The sequence below is a fragment of the Phoca vitulina genome, unplaced genomic scaffold, assembly GCF_004348235.1.
Source record: "Phoca vitulina isolate PV1807 unplaced genomic scaffold, GSC_HSeal_1.0 scaffold15, whole genome shotgun sequence".
NCBI lineage: Eukaryota > Metazoa > Chordata > Mammalia > Carnivora > Phocidae > Phoca > Phoca vitulina.
In genome coordinates this window covers 9,098,982-9,119,145 of record NW_022589718.1, presented here as the reverse complement: position 1 = coordinate 9,119,145, position 20,164 = coordinate 9,098,982, and the positions used below count along the sequence as shown (strand labels likewise).

General features: G+C 38.1%; 1 pseudogene; it reads left to right on the top strand.

Annotated features, from left to right (window-relative positions):
• Positions 1 to 15,880: 15,880 nt before the first annotated feature.
• On the top strand, positions 15,881 to 17,146 carry LOC116638049 (annotated as a pseudogene).
• Positions 17,147 to 20,164: the final 3,018 nt, after the last annotated feature.

Here is a 20,164-nt window from a genome sequence, read left to right as displayed (position 1 = left end):
ATTTTTTTCCCCTCCCAACTGAAACATTAAGAATGTCTCAAGGCAATCTGGTCTATTTGTCTAACAACACCCCAATGGCTATATATCATTCTTTTGGACCTTGACCTCAAAAAAAGTCTTTTCCTTTCCCTTAGTCTTTTTTTTTTTTTTTTTTTTAACTTTTCACTTCAAAGTTGGCTAATATCACTGGGAAAGTCTGTTTAAGCTTACCACTTAGACAGGCTCTAACAGCTTTGGTGAATCATATTATATGCAGTCCTGGGCATGTATGACTTTTGGATAAATAAAGCCAGAACTCAGAAGCCCAGGAATCTAGAAATTGCCCCCATTCTCCAGGATAGTAACCCCAAAGCATTATCCTGTCACTGAGAGTATTAAAGGAAATAGTGCCACCATTAAGGGCTTCAGAGATTTAAGAGTAGGTGACTTTTGGCTTCATTAAACTCACCTGTTTGCCAGGCACAAAAGCCACATGCAGCTTGGAGAGTGACTATAGATTGTTATAAATTTAATCAGATGGTGATGCCTATCATGGCTACAGTTCCAGAAGTGGGATCTTCTAACACAACTCAACTGGCTCCTCATACTTGATATGCAGATATTGACTGAATAAATGCTTTCTTTTTAGTCCACATCAGCAAAGATAATCAAAAGCAGTTTGCCTTCAGGAAGCAAAAACTGCAATTCACCTTCACTGTCTACACTTAGAGATAAGTCAACTCCCAGTCAATTGTCTGGTGAACCTTCAAGATTTTAATAGCCCATTGGAGACTACACTGGTCCATTACATTAAGGATAATTTTCCTCATTTGTCTTGGTTATTTCTTGCCATTATGCTATATGCTTAAGTAAGACACATTCATATCAAGAGATGAGAGATAAACCCAATGAAAGTGTAGAGCCTGCCACATTGGTGAAGTTTCTAATTGTCCACTGACAGGGGCCTTGATTAAAAAAAAAAAAAAAACTTTTAAAGTAGGAGACAAGTCTTTGCTCCTGTATTACCCATCCAACACAAAGAGGCACAAAATTTGGGGGGGAGGGTGTCTCTTTGAACATAGGCTAATTTGAATGTGTTGTGCTAATTTCCTAGATAACCTAAAATTCTACCTGTTTTGAATGGGCTCTGGAGGAAAAGGAGATGGTGCAGCAGGATCAGGCTATAATGTAAGTTGCCTTGTTACTTGAATCTTATGACCCAGTAGAACCAATAGTGTTGGAAGCTATCTTTGGAACATAGAGATGACTTACAGAGTCTGTGGCTAAGCTCCCTAGCCTTTTTGAGGAAGGAAGTATTTGTTCCTGTAGATATATCTTTTTTTTGAAGAGCAACTGCTAGATTACTACTTGACTCTGGTAGAGACTGAATAACAATGGGACATGGAGAGTCGCCCAAAATGCTGTTCAAGAAGTGGGTGTTATCTCAAGAAATAATAGGTGTTGATGAGGATATGGGGAAAAATGAACACTTGTGAACTGTTGGTGAGAATGCAAACTGGTGCAGCCACTGTGGAAAACAGTATGGAGGTTCCTCAAAAAATTAAAAATAGAACTACCCTATGATCCAGCAATTGCACTACTGTGTATTTACCCAAAGAATAATAAAACACTAATTCAAAAGGATATATGCATCCCTATGTTTATAGCAGCATTATTTACAATAGCCTAGATAAGGAAACAGCCCAAGTGTCCATCAGTTGATGGGTTATAAAGAGGTGGTATATATATACAATGAAATATTATTCAGCCACAGAAAAGAATAAAATCTTGCCATTTACAATGACATGGATGGAGCTAAAGAGTATAATGCTAAACAAAATAACTCAATCAGAGAAAGACAGAAACCCTATGATTTCACCCACATGCAGAATTTAAGAAACAAATGAGCAAAAGAGGAAAAAAAGAGAGAGAGACGCACACACAAATCAAGAAACAGACTCAAGGGGCGCCTGGGTGACTCAGTCATTAAACGTCTGCCTTCAGCTCAGGTTTTGATCCCAGGGTCCTGGGATTGAGCCCCGCATTGGGCTCCCTGCTCCACAGAAAGCCTGCTTCTCCCTCCTGCTTGTGTTCCCTCTCTCACTGTGTCTCTCTCTCACTGTGTCTCTCTGCTTGTGTTCCCTCTCTCACTGTGTCTCTCTCTGTCAAATAAATAAATAAATTTTTTTAAAAAAAGAAACAGACTCAATTATAGAGAAAAAACTGATGGTTACCCAAGAGAAGGGGAGTGGAGGGAGGGGTTGAATAGGTAATGGGGATTAAGGAGTGTACTTGATGAGCAGTGGGTGATGTATGGAAGTGTTGAATCACTATATTTTACACTTGAAACTAAAATAACATTATATGTTAACTAACTGGAATTAAAATAAAAACTTAAAAAGTACCTCCCCCAAAAAAATAAAGGGCATACAAATTCACAGAATAAAAAAAAAAAAAGAATTAGGTGTTATCTGATACACTGAATCATAAAATCAGATGGTGAAGCCATTTTCAAATGGAAAATAGAAATGCTATAAATAAGAAGGTCTAAAAGTTACAAAGTTTATGAGCAGATGGATCAGATTCCTTTGGCACCTGCTTCTCTTCTGTTGTCACCTCTCCCTCAACTCACACATATGATCAGGCCTGATTTAAGGGTAGGCATGAACACTATGCTGGTACCAGCTAGAAGTGGGTAGTTGCTACATTATAGCCCTACTGAAGGTTGGTTCTGAAAATCAATGCTGAAAAGAAATCCTCCCAGTATAAAGAATGCCTAGCAGAAAAATCTAGTCCATTTTCTTTGAAGAAGATATGATCAGAGGTACAGATAAATGTTGATTGTCAAAGAGTGCCTAATAGTTTTAGTGATCAAGGACTAGGAACAAGATTGAAAAATTGATAATATAGAAGACTTGGGGAGAGGTATATAGTTGGGTTTCTTAGAATGGGAAGAGAATTTAGAGATATTTGTAAATACCCATCAGAAGGCATCCATTGCAGAGAAGGTGGACAAGATGACATATTTGCTAAATGTCAGTCTGCATCTTTTCCTAGCCACCCCAATTTTTGCTCAAGGCACCAATTTTAAAAGTGGCCATGGTAACATGGTGACAAAAATGGAGGTTTATCTTGAGCTCAACAACATGAACTTTGCTTGACTAAGATTGCTCATACCATGCCACTGCATCCTGCATGCCCAGGATGCCATTAGCAGAAACCAACACTAAGCCCCAATATAGCCCATTAGTACCTAGAAAAAGCAGCCATCTATCTGGTTGATTACAGTGGGTCTATTTCCATCACAGAATAGGCAGTAATTTGTTCCCATTAGGATCTAGGGTTTATAGTGTTGTCCTACAAGATGCAACATATTTCTTTCATAACATACAGTTATGTCTACTCATAGTCAAAGTGAATTGGTCCTGGCATCAAGGAATGCCAATGGAAGAGGTCAATTTAATACCTAACACTTAAGGAATTCCTCTTGCCCTTCTCCATTAGTTTGAGGACAATGGATTTGGAGATTTTAGTGCCTAAGAAAGAAGTGGTCTGTTGGGGCATATAGTCATGTTTCTGTTAAATTTTAAAGCTGAGACTGCCCCCTAGCCATTTTAGGTTCCTCATGCTGCTTAACCAACAGGTAGAAAAAATAATCACTCCACTGGCTGACATGGCTCATCCAGTTTACTAAGAGAGAATTAGATATGTCAAGGACTTATCACTGAAATCTAGAAGATTCATTCAGATGCCTTTTAAATAATCATACTAATCAATAGAAAACTGAGGCAAAGCAATAAGATCAGGACTGCTGAGGACCCAAAAATTATGGTTTGTTTCATGCCACCTGGTAAATAATGCCATCCAAAGGAAATGTTGACAGAGAGCAAGGGGGTCATGGAATTAGTGGGAGAAAAAAGGAAACCTTGACTTTTAATGCAGGTCTTATGAGCAGCTATAGAAGTGGATGCTGTTGCATCTGTATGTTATTTTAATTAACTGTTTTTTTGATAACTCCTCTTTTCCCATTTTTGTTTTGCTTTGTTTTTTTATAATACGGAGCATATTAGTAAGCATGAATATTTTGGGCTTCACATGGAACTATGACTAAAATTACACACTCTATGATGAGATGATGACTGATGGGACTTTAAAAAGACACACATTGTCACTAGGTAAAGAAACAAGAATGGGCTATGCTACATACTCTCATTGCCACCATATTTATCCCTACCAGTTACATTCTCCATCTTTTGTACAATTTGTTGCTCCAGAAGCCTAAACTGTAGGGACTGCCTGAATCTTCTTGCCTCTGTTTGGATTCAGCCAATGATATGCAACTATGGGATATCATAGGGCAGAGGTTTGATGCCTCTGCATCTTTTCCTGTAAGGCCAGGCATTGATAGAAGTTACATGCCTCAACTGGGAGTCACCTCTCCTTTCTGGCATCCCTCTCCTACAGTTATATCTCTCCTCTAGGTTTGGTAACCCTTCCCTCCCATGGTCCTTTCCATGGGGTGGGATGACTTCATCAATTCCTGATAGTCTTCATTAACCTTGTCAACATCTTTCAATTGTACCTTTTGAATGTGCCATGTTTTTCCTGCTCTGATTCTGACTGGAACAAATTCCATGCTCCTTCCATTCTGGGATTCTTTGTTTCTTTTCAGTTCTTGTTCTCTTTTATTTCCAGGGTTTACCTAGGCTTTTTCTCTTGTCTGGAAGATTATCCTCCAATCATACTATTAAATATACCATAATTGTATATCCTTCCCTAAACTTTAAGCTCAACATGTAGGATGAGTACATTCTTCTTACCTATTCTCATAGCCCCTGCACCTCCCATAAAGCTTAGCATATAATAGGTACTCAATCAATATCTGCAATAAATGATTTTATGCCCTCAAATGCCCCACCCAGAAAAATATTGCCCTAGGCCTTTTTTTTCACAAAAGGGTTTTGTGTAGCTGAAGTTGATAATTCATTTTTGTTACCAGTCCTACTTTCATTCATTATATTCTCAAATTAAACTGAAATTACCTTATTTGCTCCAGGGGTAAATGTTTCTCTGCTTCTGTGACCAACATAAACTTGCAGGGCAAATAGAATACATAATGATCCATGGAATACAGACTAGGTTCTAAAGTTTCTGGGCTTCCAAATTATAAAAAGCAAAGTGTTCACTTCTGCTTTCAGCTTGAACATGTAAACGGCATGGAAGTTGTCACTCCCATCTTTACAACAAGAAAAAACTGAACAAACTAAAAAACCATGAATTTTCTTGGACCTGTCAGAGTGAGTTTGCAGGACAAATTTCCAGCCTGAAATACAAAAAGAGAGGGAAGTCAAGAGAGTCTCTGCTCATACCTAAAGCAAAGGTTTCTGGAGTCAAAAACCCAACACGTAAATTAAGATATTCCTGAAAGCTGCAGTCTTAAAGCAGTCTCCAGACTTTTGTGGGTTTTACCTCCAGGAATCTATAGTTTCCCAAAGTAAAGATCTGAGAAAGATTCTCTCATAGAGCCAGGAGGAAACCAGTCATGGTGAAGTACCCCTAAGAGTGTTCTCCATAACAAAGACCTTCTCTTCAGGAAAAAAAGATCTAACCAAACCTTATCTGAAATGAGGGAAGAACATTGCTGTCACTTCTGGCCCTCTAGCTTTCCTTCCTCATCTAAAGGACAAACAGAGCTATAAAAATGGAGAAATACTTGTGAAAGTTACAAACCAGAGACCCAGGCCCTTGAAAACAAGATTAAATCAGAAGATTATAAAATGCTTTCTCTCCTGTACTTACTACCACATGCATTCATGATAAAAACTCTCAGCAAACTAGTAATAGAAGGGAATTTCCTCAACTTGTTGAAGAACATACACACACACACACACACACACACACACGCACACACACCCCTACAGCTAACATTACACTTAAGAGTGAGGTACTGGTTACCTTTCTGGCAGTAACAAGATCAGTAACAAGGCAATAATGTCCTCTCTTATTTTTATTCAACATAGTACTGGAAGGCCTAGTTACAGCAATCAGATAAGAAAAAGAAATAAAATATGTTGACAGATTGACAAAGAAGTAAAACTCTCATTTTTCCCAGATTATAGGATTGTCTATGTAGAAAATCCCAAGGAATCAACAAATATACTCCTGAAATAATACCAAGTATAGCAAGGTTGCTGGATATAATGTTTATATCCTAACATCAACTGCTTTACTATATGCCACCAATAAACCATTAAAATTTAAAATAAAATGAAAATATAACTTATAAAGCACACAAAAAAATAACTCTTAAGTATAAATCTAACAAAATATGTGGAGGATCTATATGTGGAAAACTATAAAACTCTAATACAAAAAGAATCCAAAATTATCTGAATAATTGGAGACATATTTTGTGTTCATGAATTGGAAGACTCAATATTATTAGGATGTTGCTTTTTCCCAACTTGATCCAAAGATTAAATGTAATCCTAATCAAAATTCCTGTGAGGTATTTTGTAGATATTAACATGAGCTGATTTTAAACCTTATATGGAAAGGAAAAAGACCTAGAATAACCAGCACAATACTGAAGAAGAACATAGTTGGAGAACTCACATTACCTTGATTCCAAGACTTAATACACAGTATTCAACACAGTATAGTATTGGTGAAAGAATAGACACACAGGAAATAGAACAGAATAGAGACCCATCCAAATGTAGTCAACTACTGTTTAACAAAGGAGCATGGATAAGTCAATGGAGAAAGAATAGTCTTTTGAGCAGATAGTGCTGGAACAAGTGGATGCCCAAATTAGAAAAAAGGGGGGGGGGGTGGAGAGGGATTAGAGAAAGATCTTACACCTTTCAAAAATTAACTTAAAATGGATCTAAATGTAAAATCCAAACTATATAACCTCAAGAAGAAAACATAGAGAAAATTTAGGTGACTTTAGGCTTGCCAATGAGTTTTTGCATACAACACCAAAAGCAAGATCGAAGAAAAACGTAAGTAGGACTTTATAAAAATTAAAAAAAAAAAAAAAAAACTTATGCTGTGTGAAAGATACTGTTAGGAGAATGGAAAGATGAGCCACAGACTGGGAGAAAATATTTGCAAAACACATATCTGACAAAGTACTTATATCCAAAATATACAAAGAACTCTTAAAACTCAACAGTAAGAAAACAAACAACCCAATTAAAAAATGGGCAAAAGTCCTGGGCAAACACATCACCAAAGAAGATATACAGATGGCAAATAAACATATGAAAAGATGTTCATCATCATTTTTGTTAAGAAATTGCGAATGAAAACAACAAATGAGATACTACTAAAGCCTATCAAAATGGCTAAAGAAAAAAAAAAGACAATACCAAATTCTGGCAAGGATGTGCAGTAATAGTAATTCATAGTAACTCTCATTTGCTACTAGTGGAAATGCAAAATGGTACAGTCACTTTGGGAGATATTTTGGCAATTTCTTACAAAGCTAAACATAGCCTTATCATATGATCCAGCAATCATGCTCCTAGATGTTTACCTAACTGATGTGAAAACTTATGTCCACACTAAAACCTGCACTTGAATGTTTACAGCAGCTTTATTTATAATTACCAAAATCTGGAAGCAAGCAAAATGTGCTTCCATATGTGAATAGATAAGCAAACTGTGGTGTACCTGTACAATTGAATGTTATTCAGCAATAATAAGCTAGCAAGCCACAGAAAGAAATGAATAAATCTTAAGTATATACTGTTTAAGTGAAAGAAGTCAGTATGAAAAGGCTATATGGTGTATGATTCTAATTATATGACATTCTAGAAAAGCCAAACCAATAAAAGAAGACAAAACAATAAAAAAAGATCAGTAGTTCTGGGGGTTTGGGGAATGGGGAAAGAAGGTTAAATAAGTGAAGCACAAGGGAATTTTTAGGGGGCTGAAACTATTCCGTGTGATATTGTAATGGTGAATACATGACAATATGCAACTGTCAAAACTCATAGAACTGTACAGCACTTAATATATGCAAATTAAATAAGCAACATGTAGGAGGTCAGGAGAATCCCAAGATGGAATGCAGAATGTGACAAAACAATCTAACTCTATTACAAATGTATGAAACAACCTCATTCTAGGGGATGGGGGAAATTGCTGATGTAAGTAACTTTGGAAATGAGTAGAATATGTCAAACTAAAGGTAAAAGAAACTATACATAAGAATTGTATTCTAGTTGATAAAATTGTCCCATGAGGACAATTTTCTTCTTACGTACTAGAATTGAACAGATAAGTAAATGGACAATGAATAGTGAGAACCAGGTTTCTCACTGTTTGGTTAAGTTACAGACAGAAAAGGAAGGGGAAGAGACAAGAATGATCCATGTGAAAATGGATTTTAGTTGGAGATACCAGTATGTACTCATGTTTGGGTTAATATAGATACAGATTGTTACATGTAGAAATATTCTTAGCTATGTGTCTGTCAATACTTAGGTTAGCATACACACATATTACCTTGTTCTGTCAGCTAAGAGGGCCTGGAAGCAAGGACATACCACCAGCAGCAAACACTCCTAGTCTCTAGACTTTGGTTTCTAATACTGTTTTCAAATAAAAGGAATGAGGGCAACTTGGAGAAATGGCTGAGTCTAGAGATAGGTTAGGTGACAGATAATATGAGACTGGAGTATCTTGAAGTGCCCAGAAGTAAGGAATTATTAAAAATACACAAACAAACAAACCAAAAAATAACCCAAACACATGAAGAGGTATGTCAAAGGGATACCATAGCCATCTGAAAGAACTCACAATGGCCAATGCTGGAACAATTTGAGCAACAAAATAAATGACACAGTATTATAACCCAAAGTATAAAGTAAATATCCATGAGTGCATACTGAGATAAATAAATGATAGGTTGAATAAATACATAAAAAATAATTCCAAATAATTTATGTGGCTTTACCCCCTCCTTACATTTAGGTTGTATATGGTGACTTCTTTTCAAAGAGTACAGTATGGGGGGGGGGGCAGTAACTTTACAGAGGAGAAATCTGACAAACACTACCTCACCTAGGTGATCAAGGTTCACATCAACAGTTATGCCATGTTGCTTGTATGTACCCTTGATATGATGTGATTAAAATGGCCCTTTATCAATTAGACAGAGCAAAGATAGCCACAGAGTAGGAGGACCCTAGGCTCACCTTGTCCCGACTTGATAACTATCACAGCATCCAAAATACCCCAGAAATGAATCTGAAGACTGGATGAACAAACCACAACCAAAGTAGAGAAGAGGCCACATTGAAGAAGGTAGGAAGTACAGAGACGTGGCTTGCAAAAGAAACAAATTGTGGCTGCTGCAGTGGGGAAAGAGCCACAGTCACAGAGAAGGGCAAGAGACAGACTAGCACACAAGGGAGCACACAGGGAAAAAAAATTCCCATAGCAATTGGCTTGGAAAGTGAGAGGGCCTGAATTTCATGAGTTCTTGCAATCAGAGGGGCTTAAAGCATAGAGTTTGGATGGTCAGCATGCTTGGCTCTGGGAGAATTCAGAGGACATTGGGGCTGCTCTTGAAAAGAAGACAGGCAAAGAGCCCTTGGTATAGCATAGAAATAGTGATCTGAAGAGTACCTGGAGCACACAGGAGGGAGGTTATTTATTCCTCTTGGAGTATGAGCCAGAGAGGCAGAGTTCACAGAAAGATCCCTCCAAAAACAAACTGGCAGGTGCCATTTCCCACCCCTGTCCCTCAGCATAAGCACAGGGCCAACTGCAGTAAGCAGCTCGGCACTGACATTCATTACATACCTTGCTTACACCAAGCCCACTCCCCTGCTCCAGTGGAACTTACCCTCCCATTCACCCTTGCTTCAGTCCCAGTGTGACCAGCCCCCTTACACAGAAGGCCAGTCCAAACCCTTGCCAACACCATGTCTCCCAACCTGGGTTTTTGGCAAAGCCTTGGTTCCTGTGGCAGTGGCAACAGGTCTTATCCCATCTTATCTCACAAGCACACCAGAACACACCTAGATTTTAACTAATGCACTACATTTAGGACAGGGACCAAACACTGCACACAACAGGCAAGAGAGCCTCTGCAGACAACTGGCCTGAAAGATAAAGCAGCAAGGACACAATAACAGAGCACATGCAGCACACATTAGAGACACTTCTGGAAGCTCCAGACCCCAAAGAACAGGGGACACTACACTGCAGCGTACTATAAGACCTCTTCTTCATAAAGCCATTAACCCCAAGAACAGGGGATATAGCTGAATTTCCTAACACACAGAAACAGGCACAGAGACTTAGACAAAATGAGAAGACAGAGGAATTTTCCCCAAATGAAAGAATAGAATGAGGCCGCAGCAAGAGATTTAAACAAACAGATATAAGTAACATGCCTGATGGAGAATGTAAAGCAATGATCATAAAGATACTTCCTGGAATCAAGAAAGGAGTGGAGGACATCCGTGAGACCATTAATACAGAGACAGCAATAACATAGAAGGATAAAGTGCTCAATAAATGAAATTAGAAACACAGTTGATGGAATGAACAGCAAACTGGAAGAAACAGAGGAATAAATTAATGGCCTAAAAGACAAAATAATGGAAAGTAATCAGGCTGAACAAAAGAGAGAAAAAAGAATTATGTAAAACAAGAATGGACTTAGGGAACTCCATCAAACATAATAAAATTTGCATTAGAGGAGTCCCAGAAGAAGAAGAGAAAGAAAAGGGGGCAGAAAATATTTTTGAAAAACATAATAGTTGAAAACTTCCCTAATCTGGGGAAAGAAACACACATCCAGATCCAGGAGGCACAGAGAACTCCCATCAAAATCAACAAAAGCAGGCCAAACTAAGACATATTGCAATTAAATTTGCAAAATATAGCAATAAAGAAAAAATTCCTAAAAGCAGCAAGAGAAAAGACAGTTACATATAAGGGAAACCCCATAAAGCTATTAGCAGATTTTTCAGTGGAAACTTTCAAAGCCAGAAAGGAGTGGCCTCACATATTGAAAGTTCTGAATGGGAAAAACTTGCAACCAAGAATACTCTATCCAGCAAGGCTATCATTCAGAATAAAATGAGGGATAAAGAGTTTCCTAGACAAACAAAAAGTAAAGGAGTTTATGATTCATGATCACTAAACCAGGCCCACAAGAAATATTAAAAGGGACCCTTTGAGTGGAAAGACGAAAAAGGATGGTATGAAGGTAGGAAACACAACAGCAGTAAAAATGAATATTTCTGTAAAAAATCAGTCAAGGAACTCACAAAATAAAAGGATGTAAAATATGACACCTTACACCAAAAACATGGGATGAGAATGGATTCAAACTTAAATTACTATCAACTTAATATAGACTGCTATATGCTGAAGACATTATACACATCTAATAGTACCACAAATCAAAAACCACTCATAAATATGCAAAGAAAATAGAGAAAGAAATCCAGATAGACCACTAAAGAAAACCAGAAAACCATGGGAGAAAGACAAGAAAGGATCAGAAAAATCTTTAGAAACAACACAAAACAAGTAATAAAATGGCAATAAATACATATCTATCAATAATTGCTTTGAATGTAAATAGAATAAAATCTCCAATCAAAAGACATAGGGTGACAGAATGAATAAAAAACAAGACCCATCTATATGTTACCTAGAAGAGATTCATTTTAGACCTAAAGACACCTGCAGATTAAAAATGAGGGGATGGAGAAACATTTATCATGCAAATGGATGTCAAAAGAAAGCTAGGGTAGCAATGCTTCTACCAGACAAAATAGACTTTAAAACAAAGACTGTAACAAGAGACAAAGAAGGATACTATATAATAACAAAGGGGATAATCTAACAAGAAGATATAACAATTGTAAATATTTATGCACCCAACATGGGAGCACCCAAATACATAAAAGAGTTGATAACAAACATAATGGAACTAATTAATAATAATACAATAATAGTAGGGGACTTTAACACTCCAGTTAGATCAATAGATAGATCATCTAAACAGAAAATCAACAAGAAACAATGGCTTTGAATGACACACTGGACCAGATGGACTGAACAGGTATATTCAGAACATTTCATCCTAAAATAGCAGAATATATGTTCTTTTTAAGTACACGTGGAACATTCTCCAGGATAGATCACAGGTAGGCCACAAAACTAGCCTCAACAAATTCAAGAAGATCGAAGTCATAGCATGCATCTTTCCTGACCACAATGGTATGAAACTAGAAGTCAACCAAAAGAAAAAAATCTGGAAAGATCACAAATACATGGAGATTAAATAACATATTACTAAACAATGAGTGGGTCAACCATGAAATCAAAGAAGAAATAAAAAGGTGCATGGAAAAAAATGAAAATGAAAACACAATGGTTCAAAATCTTTGGGATGCAGCAAAAGCAGTTCTAAGAGGGAAGTTTATAGCAATATAAGCCTACTTGAGAAGAAAGAAAAATCTCAAACAATCTAAACTTACACCTAAAGAAGCTAGAAAAAGAAAAATAAACAAAACCCAAAATCAGCAGAAGGAAGGAAATAATAAAGGTTAGAGCAGAAATAAAAAAAAAAACAGATCCATGAAACCAGGAGCTGGTTCTTTGAAAAAATCAATGAAATTGATAAACCAAAGAGAAAGGACCCAAATAAATAAAATCACAAATGAGACAGGAAAAATAACAACCAACACCACAGAAATACAAACAATTTTAAAAGATTTTCAAAAACTATATGGCAATAAGCTGGACAACCTAGAAGAAATGGATAAATTCCTAGAAACATATAAACAACCAAACGGAAACAGGAAGAAATAGAAGATGTGAACAGACCAATTACCAGCAAAAAATATTGAATCAGTAATCAAAAACTCCCAACAAACAAAAGTTCAGGACCAGATGATTTACAGGAAAATTCTACCAAACATTTAAAGAGTTAATACCTACTTTTCTCATAGTATTCCAAAAAATAGAAGACAAATAAAAACTTCAATACTCTCTCTATGACACCAGCATTGCCCTGATCCCAAAACCAGATAAAGACATTGTCTCTGATGAAAATACATGCAAAAATCCTCAATAAAATACTAGCAAACTGAATCTAACAATATGTTAAAAAAAAAAAAAAAACATTTCTCATGATCAAGTGGGATTTATTCCTGGGTTGCAAGGGTGGTTCTGTATTCGCAAATCAATCAATGAGCTATATCACATCAAAAAGAGAAAGGATAAGGACCATATGATCATTTCAATAGCTGCAGGAAAAGCATTTGACAAAATACAACATCCATTCATGATAAATACCCTCAACAAAGTAGGTTTAGAAGGAACATACCCCAACATAATGAAGGCCATAAGAAAAACCCACAGCTAATTATCATCCTCAATGGGGAAAAACTGAGAGCTTTTCCTTTATGGTCAGGAACGAGACAGTTGTTTTATTCAACATAGTATTGGAAGTTCTAGTCATAGAAATTAGGCAACAAAAGGAAATAAAAGACATCAAAATCAGTAGAAAAGTAAAACTTCCACTATTAGCAGATGACATGATACTATATAGAGAAAGCCCAAAAGACTCCACCAAAAAATTGCTAGAACTGATAAATTCAGTAAAGTCACAGGATACAAAATCAATCTGTAGAAAACTGTTTAATTTCTATACCCCAGAAATGAAGCAGCAGAAAGAGGAATTAAAACAATCCCATTTACAATTGTACCAAAAATAAGATATCTAGGAATAAACATAACCAAAGAGGTGAAAGACCTGTACTCTGAAAGCTATAAAACACTGGTGAAAGAAATTAAAGATGACACAAGGAAATGGAAAAATATTCCATGCTCATGGATTGGAAGAACAAATATTCTTAAAATGTCTACACTACTCAAAGCCATCTATACATTTAATGTAATTCCATCAAAATACCAACAGCATTTTTTACAGAACTAGAACAAACAATCCTAAAATTTGTATGGAACCACAAAAGACTCCAAATAGCCAAAGCAATGTTGAAAAAGAAAAGCAAAGCTGGAGGCATCACAATTCTGGACTTCAAGTTATATTACAAAGCTGTGGTAATCAAAACAGAATGGTACTGGCACAAAAATAGACACATAGATCAATAAATTAGAATAGAAAACCCATAAATAGACCCACAACCATATGGTCAATTAATCTTCAACAAAGCAGGAAAAATATCCAATGGGAAAAACACAGTCTCTTCAATAGTATTGGGAAAACTGGACAGCAACATGCAAAAGAACGAAACTGGGCCACTTTCTTACGACATACACAAAAACAAATTTCAAATGGATTAAAGACCTAAATATGAGACCTAAAACCATAAAAATCCTAGAATAGTAACTTAGTTGACATTAGCTATAGCAACTTACTAGATATGTGTCCTGAAGCAAGGGAAACAAAAGCAAAAATAAACTACTGGAACTATATCAAAATGAAAAGCTTCTGCACAGCAAAGGAAATAATCAAAAAAATTAAAGGCAACCTACAGAATGAGAGAAGATATTTGCAAATGACATATCTGATAGAGGGTTAGTATCCAAAATAAAGAACTTACAAAACTCAACACCCCAAAAAAGAATCCAATTAAAAAATGGGCAGAACACATGAACAGACATTTCTCCAAATAAGATATACAGATGGTCAAAAGACACATGAAAAGATGCTCATCATCAGTTATCATAAGGGAAATGCAAATCAAAACTACAATAAGCTATCACCTCACACCTGTCAGGATGGCGAAAATCAACAACACAAGAAACAACTGGTGTTGACAGAGATGTGGAGAAAAAGGAATACTCATGTGCCGTGCATGGAAACACAAACTGGTACAGGCACTGTGGAAAACAGTATGGAGGTTCCTCAAAAAATAAAAAATAGAATTACCCTATGATTCAGCAATTGCACTACTGGGTATTTACCCGAATAATACAAAAACTCTATTTCAAAGGGATACATGTGCCCTTATGTTTATAATAGCATTATTTACAGTAACCAAGTTATGGATATAGCCCAATTGTCCATCAATTTATGAATGGATAAAGGAGAGATGATATGTATATATATATATATACATATATATATATATATACACACACACAGTGGAATATTATTCAGCCATAAAAAAATGAAATCTTGCCATTTTCAATGACATGGATAAACCTAGAGAGTATAATACTAAGTGAAATACATCAGTCAGAGAAAGACAAATACCATATGATTTCACTCACATGCGGAATTTAAAAACAAAACAAATAAATATGATGGGGGGATGAGGGAGAAAGGAAGACCAAGAAACAGACTCTTTTTTTTAAAGATTTTATTTATTTAGGGGAGCCTGGGTGGCTCAGTCGTTAAGCATCTGCCTTCGGCTTGGGTCATGATCCTGGTGTCCTGGGATCGAGCCCCACATCAGGCTCCCCGCTCCACAGTAAGCCTGATTCTCCCTCTCCCACTCCCCCTGCTTGTGTTCCTTCTCTCGCTGTGTCTCTCTCTGTCAAATAAATAAAATTTTATTTATTTGTCAGAGAAAGAGAGAACAAATGGGGGAGCTGCAGGCAGAGGGAGAAGCAGGCTCCTAACTGAACAGGGAGCCTGATGAGGGACTCCATCCCAGGACCCTAGGATCATGATCTGAGCTGAAGGCAGATGCTTAACCGACTGAGCCACCCAGGCATCCCAACAGACTCTTAAATATAGAGAACAAATTGATGGTTACCAGAGGGGTGAGGGGTGGGGGAGAGGGATGGGTGAAATAGGTGATGAGGATTAAGGAGTGCACTTGTGATGAGCACCTAGTAAATAAAATAAGAACTTGTTAAAAAGAGAAAGGCGGGGAGCTGTTTCACCATGGCGGCCGGGCCCAACTCCGAGTGGAACAAGGATGCCACTGTCTACATCGGCGGCCTGGAGGAGAAGCTTAGTGAACCATTGCTGTGGGAGCTATTTCTCCAGGCAGGGCCAGTAGTCAACACACACGTGCCAAAGGATAGAGTCACAAGTCAGCACCAAGGCTATGGCTTTGTGGAATTCTTGAGTGAGAAAGATGCTGACTATGCCATTAAGATCATGAACATGATCAAACTCTATGGGAAACCAATACGGGTGAACAAAGCATCAGCTCACAACAAGAACCTGGGCATGGGGGCCAACATTTTCATTGGCAATCTAGACCCGGAGATTGATGAGAAGCTGCTTTCAGCGCCTTTGGGGTCATCTTACAAACCCCGAAGATTATGCGGGACCCTGACACAGGCAACTCCAAAGGTTATGCCTTTATTAATTTCACTTCATTTGATGCTTCGGATGCAGCTATTGAGGCCATGAATGGGCAGTATCTCTGTAACCGCCCTATCACTGTGTTCTATGCCTTCAAGAAGGACTCCAAGGGTGAGCGCCATGGCTCAGCAGCTGAAAGACTTCTGGCAGCCCAGAACCCACTCTCCCAGGCCGACCGCCCTCATCAGCTGTTTGCAGATGCAACCCCTCCACCCTCAGCCCCCAATCCTGTGGTATCATCATTGGGGTCCGGGCTTCCTCCACCAGGCATGCCTCCTCCTGGGTCCTTCCCACCCCCAGTGCCACCTCCTGGAGCCCTTCCACCTGGGATACCCCCAGCCATGCCCCCACCACCTATGCCTCCTGGGGCTGGAGGACATGACCCACCATCAACAGGAACCCCAGGGGCTGGACATCCTGGACATGGACACTCACAACCTCACCCATTCCCACCAGGTGGGATGCCCCATCCAGGGATGTCTCAGATGCAGCTGGCCCACCATGGCCCTCATGGCTTAGGACACCCCCATGCTGGGCTCCCAGGCTCTGGGGGGCAGCCACCACCCTGACCGCCACCCAGAATGCCTCATCCTGGACCTCCTCCAATGGGCATGCCCCCTTGAGGGCCTCCGTTTGGATCTCCCATGGGTCACCCAGGTCCTATGCCTCCACATGGGATGCGTGGACCTCCTCCACTGATGCCTCCTCATGGATACACTGGGCCTCCATGACCCCCACCCTATGGCTACCAGCGGGGGCCCCTCCCTCCACCCCGGCCCACCCCCCTGGCCTCCAGTTCCCCGTCGTGGCCCACTTCGAGGCCCTCTTCCTCAGTAATTTCTTGTTCTCTTGCCTCCTGTTCTATCTTCCCAATATCTTTTCAATTCCTTGGACCAATCAGAGTTGCTGTAGCTCCCTAACACTAAGGCACTAATCCCTCTCAGGCCTTTTTTTTTTTTTTTTTCCTTAAATGTAATGTTTTTCACAGGAGGTTTTATTTTTTTTTTGTTGTTGGTCTTAAGTGTTTTGCAAATGCACAGAGAAAATAAAACTAAATTCCTTGTTTAAAAAAAAAAAAAAAGGCAATGTCACTTTATCTCTGTGGTTTTCCTTTCAAAAACCCCTACCATACCCCAGTTTAATCATAAGAAAAATAACAGACAAATTCCAATTACTACAAAAGACCTGATAAATCCTCCTCAAAACTATCAAGGTCATCAAAAACAAGGAAAATCTGAGAAACTCTTATAGCCAGGAGGAGCCTAAGAACACATGATGACTAAAAAGAATTTTGTGGTGTTTTGGATGGAATCCTGGAATGGAGAAAAGACATTAAGAAAAACAAACAAAAACAACAACTAAAGAAATCTGAATAAAGTATAGATTTTGATTAATTAATACAAGATAAACTATCGATTAATCTTACCAACAAATGTTATGAGTTGCATGTTCAAGTCTTAATTTATGCTAATCTTTCAAAATGAAATGCTTTCCTCCTTCAGTTATTTGAAGTCCATTCATTCTTTAAAATTATGCTGGAAACTACCTTTTTCACCAAATAACTAACCCTGCTACTCTAAACCTCAGTGATCTCTCACACTAGGCACTTAGTGTTAGAGTAGGTTTCGAGCCACCTAACCCCTATGTACATGTTATAACTTTCCTCTCCCCTCCCTTTTTATCAGTATGTTGGCTCCTTGAATAATTTCAAGTCAAGTGGCTATATCTTTACAAACTTCCTTTATATGGCAATCATCTTTAAGTATAATTCTAGGCTTAAGGTACGTGGCAATTAAAATTTGTTGATTAATTCACAAAAATCATGTGATGTGCCCCAAGATACCTTTTCAGGCCCAAGAGTGTGTCTAACACTAAGGACCATTTTCCTGTGTCTATGACCTATAGGTGTTGATATTTACAAGACTGACAAAGACTAACTGATCTTTTCTTTCAAAGGACTCCGTAGCTCCCCAATGACTAAAATATAAAATCTCAATTCATCTGTCTCTTCACAAACTAAATTCTGCCAACAACTTTGGCCTTAACCCCTTATAGTCTCCCAAATTTACATTCTGTTCCAAAAAAATAATTCAGTTTATTGGTGGAGGGCAAGGGGGATTTTCATGCTCTTCTCTACCTCTACATATTTACAATTGATGTTCACTCTGCTGAAGTCATTTCCTCAATAAAGCCACTCCTAACCCTTCAGCTAGTAAGACTTAGGTACCTTTTCTCCTGCCTTTCTATATTATTTCAAAGTATTGTATCACCTTATTTCAAAGTAACTATCATAATACTTATTACAATGATGTAATTATGTTTACCTCTCCATCTATCCACTGTACTATGAGACTATCAGTAATAAGGACTATATTTTCTTCATATTTATAGCCCCTGTAACTCAGAGTAATTGGCACTTAATACATCTTCAAATGAGAGCTTATTGAATAAATGAATACATGAATATGAATATGGTGTGCAAGAAAACAATGTATTCTAGCCAGCATGATTCCCAATGCCTAAAAATCCACAGAAAGTTGGCATTGTTGATATATTTCCTATAATATTCTAGAGAATGCAACCCTTCTACGAAATGCCTTGTGGGAACACCCACCAACCTTCTCAGTGAAAGATCTGAAACTTTAAAGCACATAGACCATGGATGATATGCTATATATATGGCTTTTCTTTATCACTTTATATCGTATATCCCTTATTACTTTATATGACATAATTCACCTAAACTTGCTACTTTTATGGACCTATACTGTGCTGTACACAAACCTTGAACAAACCATCTATTAGAAGCACAGATTACGCCTTTCAGACGCAAGCTCCCTTTGAAGGTTCTCTTTAAGAATTTGAACTACCTGAAAATGTAATCTTATCTCCTATAAGCTTTTAACCAAGCAAATGGAATTTGCAAGGACATTGGTCAAGTGGCCGGCCTAGATAGACACAGAGGTAGAGCATTGCTTTCAAGATGCACTGATTATCACAGTATGGTAAAGCTGAGAGTAGTTTCCCTGCTTTCAGTCAGCACACATTTGGAGGCATCCTTACTATGTGCAGGTGTGATGCTAGTCTCAGGGACATTAGAGCTCCAGACCAACTGTTTCATTTTTTGCAAGTGAAGACAGAGGTCTAGACAGGTAAATCGATTCTCTGCAGCCACCAAGCTAATTATTGACAGAGTAAAGACTAGAAATCACAACTCCAAGATTTCCCATTCACTGACATTTCTTAGACACTTGACTGGCCGAGTTCTCCAAAAGGAAAAGTCCACCCTTTCCAGAGTGCCCTCAGCTCTGAAATTCCACCATCCATTCCTTTGGGCCTCGTCTCTTTCAAATTCACCTGAGAGAAGTAAGAAATTAACATTAAAATATGTAATACTTCAGAATAAATTAATTCTTAAGTGTGGGGAAAATGGAACAGCATAGAAGTACTGGGCACCTGGCAGGGAAATCAATAATAAAAAAGCAAGAATAAGGAGCAGGAAGGAAAGAAAATCTAGGTGATGCACCGACAGATGCCAAGTGCTCACAACTTTGCCTCGGGCCAATCTGGTCTGTTTCAGAATGGAGTAATTAGCTTGCTCAAGCTTGAGCCCTTAGTTCCTCTGCCAGAAGGTTTCCCTGTGGTTTATAAACTTAAGCAGACCTAGCAAAAAATCACCTATGACACAGAGTTTGCTGCAGCTTAACAGGATTCCTTCAGGAGTGCTCACTCCGGAGTCCAAAGAAGAGTTTCAAGTGTTGATTGCAACGCTCTCCCTTGTTTTGGGTCAGAAACATCAGTAGGAAGAAAGGACACTTAAGAAAGGATTTTTTTAATTGTCAAAACCAGAACAAA